This window comes from Gossypium arboreum, chromosome 9 (genome assembly GCF_025698485.1).
Source record: "Gossypium arboreum isolate Shixiya-1 chromosome 9, ASM2569848v2, whole genome shotgun sequence".
Taxonomy (NCBI): Eukaryota; Viridiplantae; Streptophyta; class Magnoliopsida; order Malvales; family Malvaceae; genus Gossypium; species Gossypium arboreum.
In genome coordinates, this window is record NC_069078.1 from 69,168,383 (window position 1) to 69,188,808 (window position 20,426).

The 20,426-nt window shown below is 37.3% G+C and overlaps 1 non-coding gene across 1 annotated transcript; it reads left to right on the top strand.

Annotated features, from left to right (window-relative positions):
* Positions 1–13,686: 13,686 nt before the first annotated feature.
* LOC128281195 (small nucleolar RNA R71) lies at positions 13,687–13,793 on the top strand. Its single transcript, XR_008271408.1, has one exon. It is a non-coding gene; the product is annotated as a small nucleolar RNA R71 (small nucleolar RNA).
* The last annotated feature ends 6,633 nt before the right edge of the window (positions 13,794–20,426 follow it).

Genomic DNA, 20,426 nt, shown 5'->3' on the forward strand with positions numbered 1-20,426 from the left:
AGTTTCTTATGTGGCGAGATTTCAGCCTTCGGTTGTCTCGTTCCACCTTGGGTTCAATATTTGACTTTTAAGTAACCCTTCTCGAGCAGGATAAGCCAGTTATAGTGGAAGAGGACGCCTACGACCACCAGCTCCAAGGATTTAGACTTAAAATTTGGTGGAGCCTGAATCTAGCCAATAATCGCTTTTGTGGGACTATCTTCTGCTAGATCATCACTTCCCAACGGCGAATACCACGCCGTTTTGTCTCTTGGATTCGCCAACCTCTGACGTAGAAAGCCAATGAACTGACTGTGCAATCTTCCCAAAACGTACAAAGTGGCCGTTCCTTGCACAAGTTTGAAAAGATCACCTATTAAGGGACATGGACGAAAGCGTCAGCCCCGTAATGCGGAGAAGTGATGAATACCTTGTTGAGAAGGCTAAGTGCGGGTTCTAAGCCTTATGAGCCTTTTTTGGGGAATTTTGACAACCTTCGGCTAAATTGGTTTAGTGACTCGTGATTTTTGGGAAAGAAATAAATAAAATAGATATGGGATTTTTATTGAAGAAAAGATTGAGAGAACAAAAGACAGAGTTTTTGGGAGATGGAGTGATTACAGAAAAAGAGATGTCGAATATGTGTCACTCCATCTCCTATTTATAGTACTAGAAAATCTAGTCTATTCCTAATGAAATTCTAAAAGATAAATAAAAATAATTAAAGATAATTAAAGATAAATAAAGATAAATGAAAATAAATCCTAAAAATTAAATCTAAATAAAAATCCTTAATAATTATTCTAATATAATTGAAATTAAAATAGAGTCTTGTGCTATAAAATCTCTTCTTTTGCATTGTAGTCCTTGGGTCTTCCATGTTTGCATTTTTGGCACCACTTCTCTCTTTCTTTGCATCTTGACCCATTATATCTTCAAATTGGCAATTTTTACCCTTAAATTTCCTCTTGCCTCAAATTTAGTCCCTAAAAGATAAAAGACCATAAATAGCCCAAATTAGTAGCATTATACTCAAAATAAATATAAAATTAGCACATGAAAATATGACGTTCTAGAGTATTATCAAATTCCCCCTACTTAGCCCATGCTTACCCTCAAGTATGGTTCCTGTCCACTATGAAAATTAAATCTTGCCTTGAAAGAAATAGTACTCCAAAATTTTATAAAAATTAGTCAAAATGCATATGAAAAATAAAGAGAACCCTTAGCTTGCTTTAAGTGAAATTTGAAAAAAGTATTCCAATTAACACACAAAAATTAAGATCGACTTGGATTATTTCATGAAAATTAGGTAATTTACCAAACTTATCAAGACACCCTATTCGTTTTTACCTTTAGTCCTCACATTTTATTAATATGACTTTTTTTTTCCTTTTTTATAGAATTTTAATTTAATTTATTTATTTTTACTTAGGAATATATTGAACCTTTTGACGCGAAGAGAGATGACAGCCAAGCACCCACCCCGGTTACTTAGCCCAACATGCTCTTAATTTTTATTTTTCCTAAGAACATATCGAATCTTTTGACGCGAAGAGAGATGACAGCCAAGCACCTCACCCCGGTTACTCAGCCCAACACTTTCTTAGAAATTAATTCCGGTTAGCGGAGTTTTACCTAACACGTCACACTACCTTTTGACACGAAATATGATGACAACCCAAGCACCCTACCCTAGTTACTCAACTAGTCATGTCTTAAGCTGCACTCATAACCACGGAAATATTATTATTATTAAACGAAATTTTAATTTTGGAGGACTTAGGAAAAACAATCAAGTGTCAAAAATAAGTTTTAGTAACCACCTTAATAGTCATGAACATATTTTAAGCATGCAATTATATTAAGTGTCCTCTTTGTATTTAGACTTAATCAAATTTACCAAAATCAAGACAGGGTTAACTCCATTAATCATAATTATTTAAACTAGAAGAAATAAAACAGTGGAAATGAAATCTATCAAGCAAAATCATAATTAACTCAGTAGATAAGACTCATGCATGTGAGTCAAATAGTGGGCAAGTCGTGGTCAAATTCTTGGGCAAGAAAAGAGGCAAAATATGCGTAAAAAAAATTTATGGGCAACAACAACAAAATCAGCAGCTAAAATGACAGAAATAATGAGGAATGGCTCCCACTACTTAAAACACATAGTCCTCGATGTGGAATAAATAAAATAGGAGAAAAAGGTTTAGAGGAACTCCCCATGTTATTACTGTCGTTCGCGTATGATGGCAATGAGATCCGCTAGTTGCTAGCCAAAAGTGTCGAGTAAGGGCTGTTTGGCTGCAGATTTGTCATTCCTCCTTTCTTCCTATCTTCGTTTCAGTTTACCTAGAAGAAGAGAATTTTATTAATATCTGAAAATAATAAATAATAAAATAATAAGATAAAATAAATAAAAATAAAAATAAAAATAAAATAAAATAAAATAAAAATTGGGTTGCCTCCCAATAAGCGCTTGTTTAACGTCGCTAACTTGGCGCTAACTAGTATTGAAACATTCCAATTAATTCTTTTGTTCTTATGAGCTTGGAAACTCTCATTTTTTAACACGTCCACCATATTTGGGTTTAATCGTCCTTGCACCTCTTTCTTTGGTTCCATATTTTCCTCCAAGGGGTTGATCCTTTTTAAGTCGGAAATGGTCTCATCATTCTCCAAAAATATGCATTTGAGATGTTCGGGAAGTGATTTTAATTTCAGATCTAGTGCCTGCACAACAGAAGGTAGAAGTTTAGTATCCCTAGGAGCCAATAATTTATTAATAGATTCAAAATCATCAAAAATCATTTTAGATTTATCTCCATAAGATGACTCAAATTTTTTTTCTACTGATGAGTCAATTATGTCGACACAGTTTACGTCCAAGACTTCACTTGGGTGACTAATAGTGCCATAAACGTTAAACTTCACAATCTCCCTATCAAACTCCATCGTGAGGGTTCTGCTTTGTACATCAATCTTAGTATTTGTAGTACTAAGGAAAGGTCGCCCCAACAAGATGTCTGAAGACCCAGGAGCGTTATTCTCATCCATTTTTATCACATAGAAATCTGCAGGGAAGATAAGCCCATTGACTTTGACTAGTACGTCCTCGAGGACTTCTTCGGGATGCACAATGGACTTGTCTACCAACTGAATGATAACACCTGTCTTTGTCAAAAAACCCGCGTTAAGTGATTCATAAACAGAAAAAGGCATGACGTTTATGGAGGCCCCTAAATCACACATAGCCTTCTTAATTCCTAAATGGCATATTTTGCAAGGTATTGCAAACATGCCCCTATCTTTACATTTCGCTGACATTTTCCGCTGTAACACTGCAGATACGTTCTCACCAACACTTACCTTTTCATTACCTGTTAATTTTCATTTGTTGGTGCAGAGTTCTTTAAGGAACTTGGCATACTGCGAAATTTGTCTGATGGCATCCAATAATGGTAAATTGATCTCGACATTTCTGAATGTTTCGAGGATCTCCTTGTCTTCCTTACTTGTTCGACACTAGTTTAATCGTCCTGGGAATGGAGGTTGGATTTTCGGCAGTGGGGGTTTTGCTCGGACCTGTTCGTCACTTTCGAGATTTTCCTGGGTGATTTATTGGCCAAGATTCCTATCAAGAATTGGTTCTAGTACATTTCCACTTCGCAATATCACTGCATTTGCGTGTTGTCTTGGATTAGATTCTGTTTGTGATTGAAGCTTCCCTTGAGAGTTCAATTTCTTAATTGATATGGTCAATTCTCTTATAGATGCCTCGGTTTTCTGTTGAAAATCAAGCATATTAGCTACTAATTTATTGACCAATGTTTCTAGAGAATTACCTGAATCTTGTGGCTGCTGTAGAACCCGATTTTGGTATGGCTGGTTATATCGTGGATTGGCCCCATAACTTAAGTTAGGGTGGTCCCTCCATCCTGGGTTGTAGGTGTTAACGTAAGGGTCGTTTCACCTTTGTGGTGGCCCAGGAAAATTTCCCGCAGCATCTAAATGAGCCATAGTATCATCATTCAAACTTGGACATGCATCAGTTGTATGTTCAGGGGTAGCACATATTTCGCATACTTGGGCTGGTTTGGCTTTTTCTGCAACAAGAGAGCTCATAATATTAGTAAGTCTATCAATTTTATCTTCTAAGGTTGAATTACTTAGCTGATGAACCCTTCTAGGGGGTTCAAGATTGGCTCGAAATTGTTGAGAATTTACAGCCATTATGGAGATTAAGTCTCTTGCTTGTTGTGGAGTCATGTTGACCAACGCTCCTCCACTTGCAGCATCTACCATATTCATCTCCATGGGTTTCAGGCCTTCATAAAAGTACTGGAGCAAAGATTGTTCCGTTATAAAGTGTTGTGGGCAACTTGCACACAACTTTTTAAATCGCTCCCAATAGTCATATAGAGTCTCTGCGTCTTTTTGCCTTATGCCCACGATTTCTCTTCTTAACTCGGCTGCACGCGATGCTGGAAAAAACCTGTTGAGAAATAAATGAGACAGATCAGCCCAAGTCGTTACAGATCTAGGAGGTAAATAAAATAACCATTCCCTAGTAGAATCTGCTAAGGAAAAAGGGAAAGCACGTAGTTCAATTTGATCCTCAGTTACCCCTTGAGGTTTCATAGTTCAATTTGATCCTCAGTTACCCCCTGAGGTTTCATACTAAGGCAAACCATATGGAATTCTTTCAAATGCTTATGAGGATTTTCGTTCTGTAACCCCTGAAAAGTTGGCAGTAGCTGGATCAAGCCTGACTTTAATTCAAAATCAGTATCCATAGTAGGATACGCAATGCATAGTGGTGGTTGTCCTGTCGGCGCTTTGACCAATTGTCGAATTGTCTTAGCCATAAGTTGAGGTGCTAAATTAGGGTTTTCATCAACCCTAGTGTTAAGCACTTCTTCTGTGGAATCGACTTCTACTTTTTCTCCTTCAAAAGTTTGAGTAAGGTTTTCGTTAACCCTAGACTCTGCTTCGTCGTCGATTCTGATTTTTGGCGGTGGATTACTTTGAGTCTTAACCACCGTTGACTGCTTTTTTCTTAGCTTTGTTTCCTTGCGATTAACTTTCTCAGTCTTTTCAATCTCTGAATCAAACGCAAGAGTTCCTGGAGTAGATCTGGTCATAAGAAACAAAAAACAAGACTAGTACGTTACCGATCCCCGGCAACGGCGCCAAAATTTGATGTGTCATTGAGAGCACCAAAAATATCCTATTCCCTGTAAAATAGTAATATTAAAAATAATAGTAAAAATAATAGTAAAGGGGAAGTAGGGTCGAATCCTCAAGGACCGGATTGTACGAATGCTCGCTTCTTGAAATCCTGAACAATTTCTTGGCCAAGAAAACCTGGGTTCCTGAAAAATAAAAAATAGAATTAAGAATCTGGAAAAAATAAAAACAGAATTTAAAGTGAATTGAAATTGTGAAATTATATAAATTACAGAAATTAAAATCAAGAATATAAAAATAAACAGAGTTTGGGGAAAGGAAAGTTTCTTATGTGGCGAGATTCCAGCCTCCGGTTGTCTCGTTCCACCTTGGGTTCAATATTTGGCTTTTAAGTAACCCTTCTCGAGCAGGATAAGCCAGTTATAGTGGAAGAGGACGCCTACGACCACCAGCTCTAAGGATTTAGACTAAAAATTTGGCGGAGCCTGACTCTAGCTAATAATCGCTTTTGTGGGACTATCTTCTGCTAGATCATCACTTCCCAACGGCGAATACCATGTCGTTTTGTCTCTTGGATTCGCCAACCTCTAACGCAGAAAGCCAACGAGCCAACTGTGCAATCTTCCCAAAACATACAAAGCAGCCGTTCCTTGCACAAGTTTGAAAAGATCACCTATTAAGGGTCATGGACGGAAACGTCAGCCCCATAATGCAGAGAAGTGATAAATACCTTGTTGAGAAGGCTAAGCGTGGGTTCTAAGCCTCATGAGCCTTTTTTGGGGAATTTTGACAGCCTTTGGCTGAATTGGTTTAGTGACTCATGATTTTTGGGAAAGAAATAAATAAATTAGACATGGGATTTTTATTGAAGAAAAGATTGAGAGAACAAAAGACAGAGTTTTTGGGAGATGGAGTGATTACAGAAAAAGAGATGTCGAATATGTGCCACTCCATCCCCTATTTATAGTAGTAGAAAACCTAGTCTATTCCTAATGAAATTCTAAAAGATAAATACAAATAAATAAAGATAATTAAAGATAAATAAAGATAAATGAAAATAAATCCTAAAATTTAAATCTAAATAAAAATCATTAATAATTATGCTAATATAATTGAAATTAAAATAGAGTCTTGTGCTATAAAATCTCTTCTTTTGCATTGTAGTCCTTGGGTCTTCCATGTTTGCATTTTTGGCACCACTTCTCTCTTTCTTTGCATGTTGGCCCATTATATTTTCAAATTGGAAGTTTTTACCCTTAAATTTCCTCTTGCCTCCAATTTACTCCCTAAAAGATAAAAGACCATAAATATCCCAAATTAGTAGCATTATACTCAAAATAAATATATAATTAGCATATGAAAATATGATGTTCTAGAGTATTATCATAGACTTTACTTGTTATTCTGGCTCCAAACCGGACGATTTATTCATTCAACTTGTTCCGTAGAGATCCTTAAGTTATGTTATTATCCCTAATCAAGACTAATAACGTCTAATCCCTAGATTGAATAACCGAGACTTTTCTCTAATTTACACTCTAAAGTTGCATTAACTCGATCTATGGATCCCCTTATTAGGTTTCACCCTAATCCGACAAAATCTTGTCACCCTATTTCTAGGCGCACAATCAACTCCACTTAATTATGACAAACGTACTCTTAGGTAGGGTCTATTCCTCCTCTGAATAAGAGCATGTCTTGAATCAGTATCCTGGGATATCAAAACAAGAATTCAGAACACATAATTAAGAACAAGCTAAATATTTATCATACGATTCAGAAAATAATAACAAGATTCGTCTTAGGTTTCATTCCCCTTAGGTATTTAGGGGTTTAGTTCATAATAAGATAATAGTACATCTCAAAAGTTTGTAAATAACAAAACATAAAGAAAACTCTAAAACCCCTGAAGGAATTCTGAGAGAGATCTTTAGTCTTGGAGTAGCTCTGGCTTTTGGGATGGATCGTCTGGCTTCCTTCAAGTAATTCTGGCGTATGGTTCTGTATTCCAGAAAAGTTCTGGAAGAGGGCTCCTTTCTAGGTCATACTTCGGGTGTTTATATAGGCTTTCGATTGGCTTTTCTTCCTCCCTAAATACCATTTTCTGTGTAAAATACAACTCTTTGAAAAAGGGACACGCCCGTGTGCCACACCGTGTGACGTGTTTGCCAGGCCATGTTCGACCCATTAAATTGCACACGGCCGTATGGTTCAATGGCCAGGCCGTGTGAATCGTGAGAGCCTTGGTCAACACCCTTGAAGGACACGGGCGTGTGAGCAACGCGTGTGGCAAGGCTTAGGCCGTGTGATCTTCTCGATTTGGTCCGTTTTATCTATTTTTAGCTTGTTTTTTGTTCCTTTTGACTCTTGGTGCTCTCCTGAGTACAAAACATGAGATAACTGGATTAAGAGCACCAAAATCCACAAATCTAGTAGTAAACATCCATAAATATGCTAAGTATTTGGGGTAAAACAATGTATAATTTGGCGTTTATCAAATAACCCCACACTTAAGCATTTTCTTGTCCTCAAGAAAAACTCTCATTTACTGCTAGAATTCATTCTTTTCAATCACATGATCATCACTGATAATGTTACAAACTATTCCACGAAAAATCATACAGTGAGAATTCAACTATAGGGGCATTAAAATTTTCAAACAATCTAAATCAAATATTTTGATAATAAAATCATAGATAATTTCCTTCCTCTAAGTAATTAACTTTAGTCCTAAATATACAAGAGATGACATCCTCACTTAAGATTCACTCAAATCACTCAAAGTGTTTAAGGTTCAAGATTAAGCACTCGATTGTCTAACATGAGAAGTTATTACCATAGGCTTACATGAAAATCAAATCTCTACCACTTGTAAATGATATGATATACAAATCAAAAGGTCTTTGCATGGTTGTAATGGGGTTTAGGTTATGGGTATGGATACAAGCTGAAGAGTCAAAGGTTAGAATCGAGATAATTTCAATATATTACCATACTATCAAAAACTTAATTACTGAACCACAAACAAATATCTAGAACTATATTACATGAGCTCATGACAACTTTAGCTTGCTGAGGATTACAATAATAATACTGAGATTTTTTTTTTCATAATTAAGAACAAATCATGTCAATACAATATAGAAATCATACTTCATGATTCAGTAATGAAAAATGGTGAACATAATGAGGTAACAATATTAAATTTAATCTCGATAAAAAAGGGTAAATTAAATAAAAGGATTTCAACAATAATGGGTTAATGGGTTAATGATGAGGGTTAATCAATAAAAAAGGTTAGTAGGCTCAAAGGGGGTTCACTAAGGGTTTAATTATGTGGGGAGGCTTTTTATGGAGTAAATGGGTTAATTCTTAAGTGCCTTTATCATCTCAGTATATCAAATCGTACATGTGATCTCGACATGTATAATCGAAGTAAGTTCTAGAATAACAGTTCAATGTTGACAGACTCAAACCACAAAAGAAGTGAGCAAGAAAGAAAGCTATATGCTCAAAATGCTCAAAAATCACACCAAAAATTTGGGTTTTTGATGTCATTCCTATATACTTAAGATTTCAAGATAATACCTCAATTTAGGAAAATAGTCTAAAAAATTTTAGTTCTTAAAATATCAACTTATCATGCTCGATTTTCTAATGTCCTATAATCAAATAATCATGCATAATTCCCATGGTCTAATTCATGACATATCAACAATAATTATAGATCAATCAGAATTCATTTGATCAATATTATGAGAAAATCACTTAAGCACAAGACCAAATTCAGGGATTTGAGAATAATGCAAAAAGTTAGGTTTCATGTTCACCCCCCACACTTAAGCTGTACATTGCCCTCAATGTACAAAGATAGATTATTCAAAATAAAGAAAATCATAAGAGGAAAGGAGGTGAAACTCCCTGTTATGTGGATGCGGAGCTTGATTCCGAGGCTGGAGTGTTTGGGGAAAGTAGTAGCTGCCATTGTTCTTGGCTAGATGAAGAAATTGGGTCGTTGAACATGGCATTCATTTTGTATTGTTCCCTATTTGTTTCCTCATTCCGTAAAATATTCCTAGCAGCTTTGCTTGGAAGTTTGTAGAATCATGAAGAGCTTATTAACAGTTGGTGTGGAAGAGAGCGTAGTGGGATTACTTGTTAGAAATACCAGAAAAATGAATAAAGTAAAATTTACTAATATAGATATGTCTTTCAAAATAAGATAAAAAAATAAAATAAAAATAAAAAGATAGGAGGATTCAATGATCCTCGTCGGTGGGGCCCTCAGGTGGTGGCGCTGGAGTGACGATGTGAAAGTGCTGGCACAGCTGCTGCATCATGGCCTGCATGTCATCCATCTGTCTATTACGTCACCGATCTCACTCGTAAATCATCTCGAATTGTGTAGTACAATACTGCTCAAAGTGAGCGAGTCGGTCGGAAAGGTGTGCTAATGAAGCAGCCGCATGAACTGGTCGTTCCCTAGGTAGCGCGGTAGAAGGCTCCTCGTCAATGGCATGAGAGAGACGGTACTGAGGAGGATCAGTCCCACGTCAGCGCTCGATCATCCTCATGTGTAACATAGTCGTGATGCCGTGTGGAGACATCTGACCGATCAATGTAAGAGCTGATGATTGGGCCACGGTGTTGAGGAGGCCGAAGTGTCTGGCAAGGCGCATCACGTAGGGGCCGATGGAGATCACTCCCTTCCTATACCGCTCGTTCTAATGGCGAATGACGAAAGCAATGAAGTATGCCAAGTCAGTTACGTGTGCATTCTTCATGCACCATTAATAGTAGGCGTCGTGGGTGTTGACGACACCAGTGCTCTCTCTCCTCCCGGTCAAAGTGTATGGCGTAGAGAAGGAGCAAGAGCTGAGGCCTTCGAGCGGCTGGGGTCGTAGGTGGAAGAGAGTGTTGCCAAATCCTTCCAGCACAAGGAGGGGAAGATGTGGATATTGCGTGGTAGTGCATTCATGTCCTCCTCCTCCATAAACTCATCGGTATAAAGTCCCAGAGCAACTCCAAACTCTGAGACACTCATCGCGCGAACTAGACCACCTAATCGAAAGTGAATGGTGTCTGGGTCATCATTGTTCGTCATCACCACATGTAAATGAAAAGTAGAGCATAATTCTAAAGTTAGCTCTAAATAAGTGGGATCGATAATAGTGAAGAACCGTTCCCATGGGTTTGTGGACAGGAGGGTGCGAATGGCATCAGCTATCTGGACTTGCTTTACGGCAGCCTAGTCGATGCAGCGACCTGTAGTGAGGGGTCGCACACGTAGTATCTGAAATAGCTCCTCCTGCGAAGCTTGCAAAAATTCAAGGAACGGGTGCCGAACTTCGGCTGTAGCACGTACCGAGGAAGAACTCGGTCCCCTACGTCTCTTTGAGGATGAGACCACGGGCTTCTTTCCTCTTGATGATGACATAATATACCTAAAAATGTATGATCATTGATAGAATCCAAAATGCATCAGCAGATAAGCAAGAGGCTAAAAACTAGCATATGCTAACAATTCAAATATAGAAAATACTAAAGCAAATTCCTAACTTAATTAGAACAAATTGGAAAATATTAACAATTTCTATGCAAAGTATATAGAATACTAATGTAGCAACACAAATAAAACAAACAAGGTTGAGAAAGTGAACCAAAGGCTGCGGTAGAGAGGTGCACGGGCGTGTTGGTGGCGAGCACAAGCGTGTGACGTGGGGATATAGTCGTGTGGAGGAGAAAATGGAGGGTATAGAGAGGGGAAAGTGGGGATTAATGCAAGGGAAGTGTATTTAAAGGTGGTTTTGGGGTTGGGGAAGTGGGAGTCTAGGGAATAGTGGCCAGAATAGGGATTAGGGGGTAGGGAATGGTAGATTTCGGCTAGGGTTTTGAAAGGAGGAAAAAGATAAATAGTGGTTTGCTTATATAGGGGAGGGTCACACGACCTAGGGCCACGCCCGCGTACTTTGATGGTGAGCCCGTGTTTTTTGAATTTTTCCGATTTAGGTCATGCCCAGCTACTATCCCATACCCGTGTGTCTTGGGCGTGTGTGGCACACGACCATATCGCACGATGGTGCTTAGCTTTGTTCGCTTCTCCCACGCCCATGTGTGAAGGTACCACACCCGTGTATTGTTGTCCATGGCTTCATGGCACGGGCGTGTCGCAAGCCCGTGTCGAAGAAACAAAATCGAGCCTTGCCCCTGGCACACCCGTGGTTGTTCATTCGCACGTCAGTGGTCACCTATGAAGTTTACCCACAACCATGTCGCACAGTCGTGGGGATTTATCGCTCCCCGTGTTATGAGGAAATCATGTCCTGCTTCCACACGGTCGTGTCGTACGGCCGTGTCTCTTCTCCTAGTTTGCCACGGATTTAGGCACACCCGTGTGTCTAGCCGTGTGTTCTGAAAAACTTTGCAATTCAAAGATAAATTTAATTATTTAAAGTGTTAGAAATTAGGAATCAAAATATGTTAGTGCTCGGGTTGCCTCCTGAGAAGTGCTTATTTATAGTCTAAGCTCGACTTACCTCTTCGTTGAACGATCATGGTGGTTTGAGGAGTTCATACTCCTCATTCCTGCTGTCAATCTTAAAATAAGGTTTTAATCAGGTGTTGTTTACCTTAAAAGTGCCGAACTTGGGATGACTTACCTCGACCGTGCCGAATGGAAAAATACTAAGTACCGTAAGAAGGGTTTCCTCATTCGGGTTGGTCTTAACAATGTGAGGATCCGCGGCATCTAGTAAGACTTTATCTCCAACCTTAAGTAAATTTAGGGAGGTATCGAACTCATTCTGGCATAATTTTGGTTTATCGTGTGTTCTCGATTTATGTGTTCGCCATTCATCTAGCTCCTCTATTTGAAGCCTTCGTTCCTTATGGGTGTCTTTGTTCTTTATATGATAATAGTGAACTATCTCCGTTGTCTTGGTTCGAAGAGGTTCCTGCAAGGACGATTGAATATTAGTTTTATCATCGATAGGTTTTATAGCATTATCTTGAGTTTTAGAGGTTTTGACTGAGTCGCGTGCTTGGAGTGTTACTGCGTCGTCACCTGCATGAAGTGTTAGCTCTCATGTGCCTACATTAATAATGGTTCTGGTAGTTGCTAAAAAGGGTCGTCCTAAAATTAAAGGTACCTCGTTATCCTCATCCATATCTAAGACGACAAAGTCTACTGGGTAAATAAATTTATCAATTTTAACGAGAACATCTTCAATAATACCCTTAGGAAATCTAACTGTTTTGTCAGCCAATTGTATGCTCATCCTAGTCTGTTTGGGTTTACCGAGACCATTTTATATGGCATAACATTCATACTTGCCCCTAGATCAGCTAAAGCATTATTCATAGACAAACTACCAATAAAGCAAGGAATTGTAAAACTCCCTGGATCTTTCAATTTGTTAGGTAGCTTATTCTTTATAATAGCTGAACAGAATACATTGAGTTCCACATGCGATGTAGGGTCTAATTTTCTTTTATTGGTCAGAAGTTCCTTTAAGAATTTTGCTGAGTTGGGCATCTGCGAAAGAACTTCAATAAAGGGTAGGTTAATATGTAATTTCTTTAAGAGTTTAACAAACTTACCGAATTGTTCTTCTGTTCTGTATTTTGTCATCGCTTTAGGATATGGCACACGAGGTTCATAATTCGTACTTACCTGTTTAGGATCATTAACGTTTACCTCTTCTCGACCTTTGTCCATCGCATTGTCTTGCTGTAATTCTGGCTCAGGTGAAATGAATCCTTCCTTATCTTGAGTACTAATTGCATTGAGGTGTTCCCTCGGATTAGGTTCAGTATTACTGGGTAAGCTACCTTGTGGTCATTCAGAGATTAGTTTGGATAGCTGGCCTATCTGAGTTTCGAGCCCTTGGATCGATGCTTGTTGATTCTTAAGTGCTGTCTCGGTAGTTTAGAAATGGGTTTCTGACACCAAGATGAATTTAGAAAGCAGTTCTTCAAGGTTTGGTTTCTTCCCTTGTTCATGAGGTGGCTGTTGAAAACCCTGAGGATTTTGTGCCTTTTGATTTCCTTGGCCAACTCAGGAGAAATTTGGGTGTTTCTCCAACCTGCATTATAAGTATTACTGTATGGGTTATTTTGAGATCAGAAGTTATTGTTACCCATATAGTTGACTTGTTCTTCTTCAGTTATAGGATTGAAGGATTGGTATTCTGTATGCACACCTCCGCCACTTGAGTCACACCTCATTACTGGATGTACCTGCGTAGAACCAAGTAAACCGTCAATCTTTTAATTGAGAAGTTCTACCTGATTAAAGAGCATAGTGACCAAATCGATGTTATAAACACCGGTTGTTTTCGTTGGTTTTGTCCTCATAACTTGCCACTGATAGTTATTCAGTGACATCTCCTCTATAAATTCATAGGCATCTCCTGATGTTTTATTGTTGATGGTTCTGCCAGCAGCTGTGTCAACCATTTGCCAAGTCGAGGGATTCAAACCATTGTGGAATGTTTGTACTTGCAGCCAAAGTGGTAACCATGGTGAGGGCTCCTTCTCAGTAAGTTCTTGTATCTCTCCCATGCATCGTAAAGTGTTACTAAATCCATCTGCACAAAAGAAGAGATATCATTAGTAACTTAGCCGTTTTAGCCTGCGGAAAATATTTTAGTAAAAATTTCTCAGTCATTTGTTCCCAAGTAGTAATTGACCCTTGTGGTAATGATTTCAACCACTGTTTAGCTTTGTTTCTCAGTGAAAAGGGAAACAACCGAAGACGTATGGCATCATCAGAAACGCCATTGATTTTGAATGTATTGCAAAATTCCAGGAAATTTGCTAAGTGAGCGTTGGGATCTTCATCCTGCAAACCATCAAACTGAACGAATTGTTGTATCATCTGAATAGTGTTAGGTTTTAGTTCAAAAGTATTTGCAGCTACAGCAGGTCTAACTATGCTAGATTCAGTTCCTATTAAAGAAGGTTTAGCATAATCATACATAGTATGTGGAGCAGGATTTTGATTAGCCGCAATTGCAGGAGGTAGCTGATTGCCTTGGTTTTCAGCCATCTCGTCGGTTAGAGGTTGAGTATTGTCTTCTTGCTCGTTCTCTGTGTATCTTAAGTTGCGCCTTATTTCTCTTTTATTTTTGCGAATTATACGATTGATTTCTTCATCAAAAAGTAATGGTCCCGACGGGTTTCTTCTAGTCGTAAACTATAAAAACCTCCCAAGAGAGAAAAAAAAGTAAATTAATAAATAATAAAATAAAATAAAATTGGAAGAAAAATAAATGGCTAAAGTAATAAAAAATTAACGTTCCTAATATTTCAGTTCTCCAGCAACTGTGCCAAAACCTTGATCGCGTGATTCGTCACAAGTAATAAATATTTATAATGAAGATCAAACAATAATGAAGATCAAACCTAGACAAACTATTATCACGACGAAAAGGCAAGCGCACCTATCAAACAATAGTATAGTAATGGCAAGACCAGGATATCGTACCCAAGGGAACCAAAAGTACTAGTAATAACTATCTTTTTATTATTTAACCTAGAAATAAAGAGGGGATGTTTATTAATTAACTAATTATCTAAACTAAGAACTCACAGAGAAAAGAATTGGGGAATTGCTTTTTGGGGAAAATTGATTGACTTAAGACAATACCTAAGGAAAAATCTACCTAGACTTTACTTGTTATTCTGTCTCCAAACCGGACGATTTATTCATTCAACTTGTTTCGTAGAGATCCCTAAGTTATGCTATTATCCCTATTCAAGACTAATATCGTCTAATCCCTAGATTGAATAACCGAGACTTTTCTCTAATTTACACTCTAGGATTGCATTAACTCGATCTATGGATCCCCTTATTAGGTTTCACCCTAATCCGGTAAAATCTTGTCACCCTATTTCTAGGTGCGCAATTAACTCCGCTTAATTATGACAAACGTAATCTTAGACAGGGTCTATTCTTCCTCTGAATAAGAGCATGTCTTGAATCAGTATCCTGGGATATCAAAACAAGAATTAAGAACACATAATTAAAAACAAGTTAAATATTTATCTTGTGTATAAACAGGGCTCCGTAAGATCCAGTAGAATAAGTGATTTGGCATAATCAAAATTAGATTTTAGTTTTTTTTTTACTTTCTTATCTTTGGACGTAAAGTAAAAAAAATCGATATGCTAAAATAAAATATGAAATGAAATTGAAACAAGGCTAATTAGATAGAAATAAGGAATCATAAATAGAGTTCGGGTTTGAGAAGAGATATATTTTACATCCCAGAGGGGCTATAATTGGAGATACCATTGTTTCTGGTACAGAAGTTCCTATAAAAATGGGGCAATTTCTTAACCGCCGCAGTTTCTACCCCTGCTAATAGTTTAGCACATTCTTTGTTGTTACTATGGGGTCCTGAAGCACAAGGAGATTTTACTCGTTGGTGTCAATTAGGTGGTCTGTGGACATGGTAATTTTATGAAATGATGAAGAGACAACAAACGAATTTATTCATTTCTAGTATTAAATGTTCAAGCAGTAAGAATAAGAGGGGATTGGCCGAGTATTTCGCTTTTTTTTTAAAAGCCTTTGCACAATTTGCTTCTGATCTCGATAAAGCTACTCAGAATCATTTGGCACGAGGTCAACTATTTATTTATCCATTTCTATTTACTCCTTTATTTTAGTTAATATGCTTTTTTTGATACCTAGTATCAATACAATTTCTTATTTCAAGGCGAAATGAAATGCCTAGAAAAAAGGAAAAATCGTGGTCAGGACGGTTAGAGTAGCAAAAGCAATTGAAATTTTTAGGTAACCCGTGAATCCAACGAGTTGGTTTATAATAATTCATGAAGGAAATTATCATCTTTCCGCAAGTCAATTAGATGCGAAATATAAAAATTGACTTTTTTTTCGTAGTTGCACAAGAGGTTTTGATAAAACTCCAAAATGGCATTTTCTTTTGACCCAATTTTTTTTTTCCTTATCGGTCAGGAAAGACAAGAAAATCTCAGGGTAGCAAACATTCTCTAGAATTTCTCTTAGATTCAGTAATAAATCTTTCTAACTAGGAATAGCAAGCAATCAAAATGAAACCTTTTTCTGTTTTGGATAAATCAAGAAAACAGCAGTAGCAGCTGCAACAAGTTCTTTTTTTTTGTATTATATCGCTTTGACTCCTTTTCCATTTATTATATTCTATCATATTTATATTATTCTAATTATTCTAATTCTATGTATTTCTTTTTTGTTTTAATAAATTATTAAATTTTTTATAAAATTATTCATAATCATAATAATGAATTTTCATTTACGGTTAACCAACATGTTAACTAATCGATTACGATAAATTGGATCAGATTTTGCAGTTTTTTCTTCTGCAGTACCTCAACGTGACATGAGCGTGAAAGGGGTTCAAGAATCCATTTTCTTTTTATAAGGGCTAAAATCATTTATTTTGGCTCTATTTTTTTATTACTTATATTTATATCATATTTACCTTCGATCAATATTATCCGATCAACATTATCTTTATCTTGGTTTTTGTTTATTCAATTTCAAACGGAACGAACGGAGATAGAATCAGGCCGATTCCCTAAGTGCCTTTCTGGATATTCCTCAATGTCCCGGCTATTCACGGAACGTGAGAAGCGGATGAATAATCATCTGCTTTCGGAAGAAATCGAAGAATATCCAAGACTTGTATCATTTGATGATGCCATGTGAATCGCTAGAAACATGTGAAGTGTATGGCTAAACTTGTTTCAGTTGCATATCATAAGGAATTCTAACAACCGCTTCAAATACAGTATCAGGAAGTACCGCTTGTGGAACCTCAATATCCACGGGTTAAATAATCCCAACGCATTACATAAGGAAAATATTGTATAATTTTTCGGTTTTCCGCAATTTTTTCCATTCCTCTGTGTAAATAACCTAATATTGGTTCACAGTCGAATTTGAAAAAGAGTCAAAAGAAATGGTTCGATCCTCTTATTTTGATTTCTCGGACCGAGAGATCCCAAAATTCTGATTCATTCCGATTAAGCTTCCTTCCTATTAATCTGGAAGTTCTTCTCAGATACAAGGAAATGATTCAGTTCCAGAGCCAAAGATCGTAATTCTCGGACGAGCAATTTCATTGCTACAAATATGGATTATTGAAAAAAAAATAAGACATGTATTTGGATATTTCCTTTCAAGGTAGTTCGGCTGGGTATGTTTTTTACCCAGAGGTGCTGGTTCGAGTCCAGCTCGTGACGAGAGGCTCTGCTTTGTAAGAGTACCCTCTTTTATAACTCAAGCTAGCGGCCCTACTTTATAATATAATGAAAGGCATGCTTGATAGAAAGATTAGATCACATAAAGTCAACGAATGAGGTAGGTTCATTAACAACTCACAGATGAAAAAATTCGTTATGTATAGATGATGAGATTCCATTGATACAGAGCCAATTCCAATAGACTTATTGGAGGGTCCCATTGGCGTGCATCCAGTAGGACAGAATTTGTAACTTGCTATCCTCTTGCCTAGCGGGCAAGGATTTACCTCCGTGGAAAAGATGATTCATTCGGATCTGCTTGAAAGCCCAACTCCGTTGCATTGCCAGAATCCATGTTGTATATTTGAAAGAGGTTGACCTAAACCGCCCAACTCATAATTGGCGAATTTGTAGGTTCAATTCCTACTGGATGCACGCCAATGGGACCCTCCAATAAGTCTATTGGAATTGAGCGTTCGAGTTTATTTATGGCATGGAACAACTCGAAGTATGGGTCTAGCTTATTGATACGGTCCAGAAAACCCTAGTTGAATACATTTTGAATCCATTTGATTTTTTTTACTGTAACACCCCGTACCCGAGTCCGTTACCGGAATCGGACACAAGGTGCACACAGACTTAACTATTTTCACAGTCCATTTAGAAATTTCTAGACTAGCTGGTCACTGCGTCACTGTCGCCTTAAAAATCATAACTTGAGTTTTACAACTCGAAAATCAGTTTCATAATTTTTCCCTGAAACTAGACTCAAATTTCCATCTACAGATTTTTTTCTAGAATTTTTGGTAGAGCCAATTAGTACAGTTTATTAGTTAAAGTATCCCATGTTACAGGGGTCGACTACACTGACCTTCGTGCGTTACAACTCGAATAACTCCCTGTGCAGGGCTTCAATACTGATGCCGTTTGTTTCTATAGAAACTAGACTCAAAGATGAATTTATAAATATATGGTATGACCCCTAATTATCTCTGGTTAATATATAATGAATTTTCAAATTCGGAACAGGGAATCCAGAAACCGTTCTGGCCCTGTTTCACGAGAACTTTAATATCTCTTAACATATAACTCATATGACCGTTTCGTTTCTTCCATATGAAGGTAGATTCATCAAAGTTAATTTAAATAATTTATTCACTATTTAATACCATTCCTACTATTTTTAGTGATTTTTCACATCCACATCACTGCTGCTGTCAGCATCTGCCTTTAAGGTAGGCTTTACCTATTTCATGATTTCCATGATTCAATTGGCCCTTTTTGCATACATAGCACAAAGTGTGATCATGATTAACCATTCCAATGGCTAATCGTTTCAAAACAATTCCATACCTCATAATGATCAACATACAAACGATTATGGTACTATGCTAAAAACGTATATAAGCCATTTTCGCATGGTCATCCAAGTTTACACAAAACTGAAAGGTACATGACCTTCAACAAAAGGGTAGTCCTATACATGCCATTTCAAAGTTCAACCAAAATTGTACCAAAATGGGGCTTTGATAGTGTGGGAGACTTGACTTCCAAAAATCCCGAGTCCGATGGTGACGAGCCAAAATCTATAAACAAAAAGCAGAGAAAAAGAGTAAGCAATTTATGCTTAGTAAGTTTGAGCAAGAAATTCCAGCACAACAAAAGCATAGCATTCATAAAGCTAACGGATAATTTCATATGCACAAATTCTCAATATCCTACTCATTTCACATTCCAACCCCTATGTTCATACATAAGGGATCATCTTAGCCAAATACCGGAAACTCATTACTCATTGAGCGAATATTATTGAAGGAATCAACTAATTCAAGCACATACGAACATACCTCATTGCTGGAATTTTTCAAGCGTATTAACTGAAAATTTTACAGCAAGATCGCTCATTCTCGAAACACGTACCTTGAATTTAACCGGATATAACGACTCGCTCAAATGCCTTGGAATGAAGCTTAGGTTATAGTGACTTCGCACGAATGCCTTGGGACTTAACCGGGTTTAGTAACTTGCACAAATGCCTTGGGCTTAGCCGGATTTATTAACTTCATACGAATGCCTTCGGATCCTTGTCCGGATATAGTCACTTAGCACAAAGCCTTGGGACTTAGCCGGACATCATTCAATAACCGAGCACAATTATCAATCAATTATGACACATTAGTATTTCATTTTCAATAGCAAAACTCAAACACAAGGCACTTTTCACACTTGCAATTTCGGCTCAATAGCCACACACAAAAGCATGATTTTAATTTGCTTTAAACATGATCTAATCAATTCGAATTTAAGCTCTATTACTCAAGAACTTACATAGGATGTCGTCGAGCGATTTCAATGGCTATCCGACCACTTTTTCCTTCCCTTTGTCGGATCTAGTTCCCTTTGCTCTTGAGCTTAATTTAACAAATAAATCGATTTAATCATTTGAGCATCGAAGAGGAATTCAAGGTACTTAGTCAATATATATACTCATTAGGCATCAAAGTCGCATATGTACAAAATCATGAATCGAACTCAACACATTAGTTAATATTCCTCTTAGCGAATTTTCTAAGCCAAGAATAGGCATCAATATGCTTGCCTCTAACCGAATGCATGCACACCAATTTCCCTCATGTGGCCGAATATGCATGTCCATGTTGAGGCCAATTATACATAATACCACACAAAAACAGCATACATTTTACTAACTAACGCATTACATATCGTAGCTCAACACACATCTCTCATTTACTTCATAACCGAAACATCATCACAAGCAAATATACACCTTGAAATAGTATATATGTCATACCAATACATCATGTACAAACATATATACATATATATATGCTAGAGCCGAATCTCAAGTTGATTGTAACTAATCATGAACATAATTTCAAAACACAAATCTTACTTTCCATGCAATGAGCATAAATCACACTTTTGGATGTACCATGGCCGAATACATCACAACACCATAATTTTGGTCATGATTAAACAAA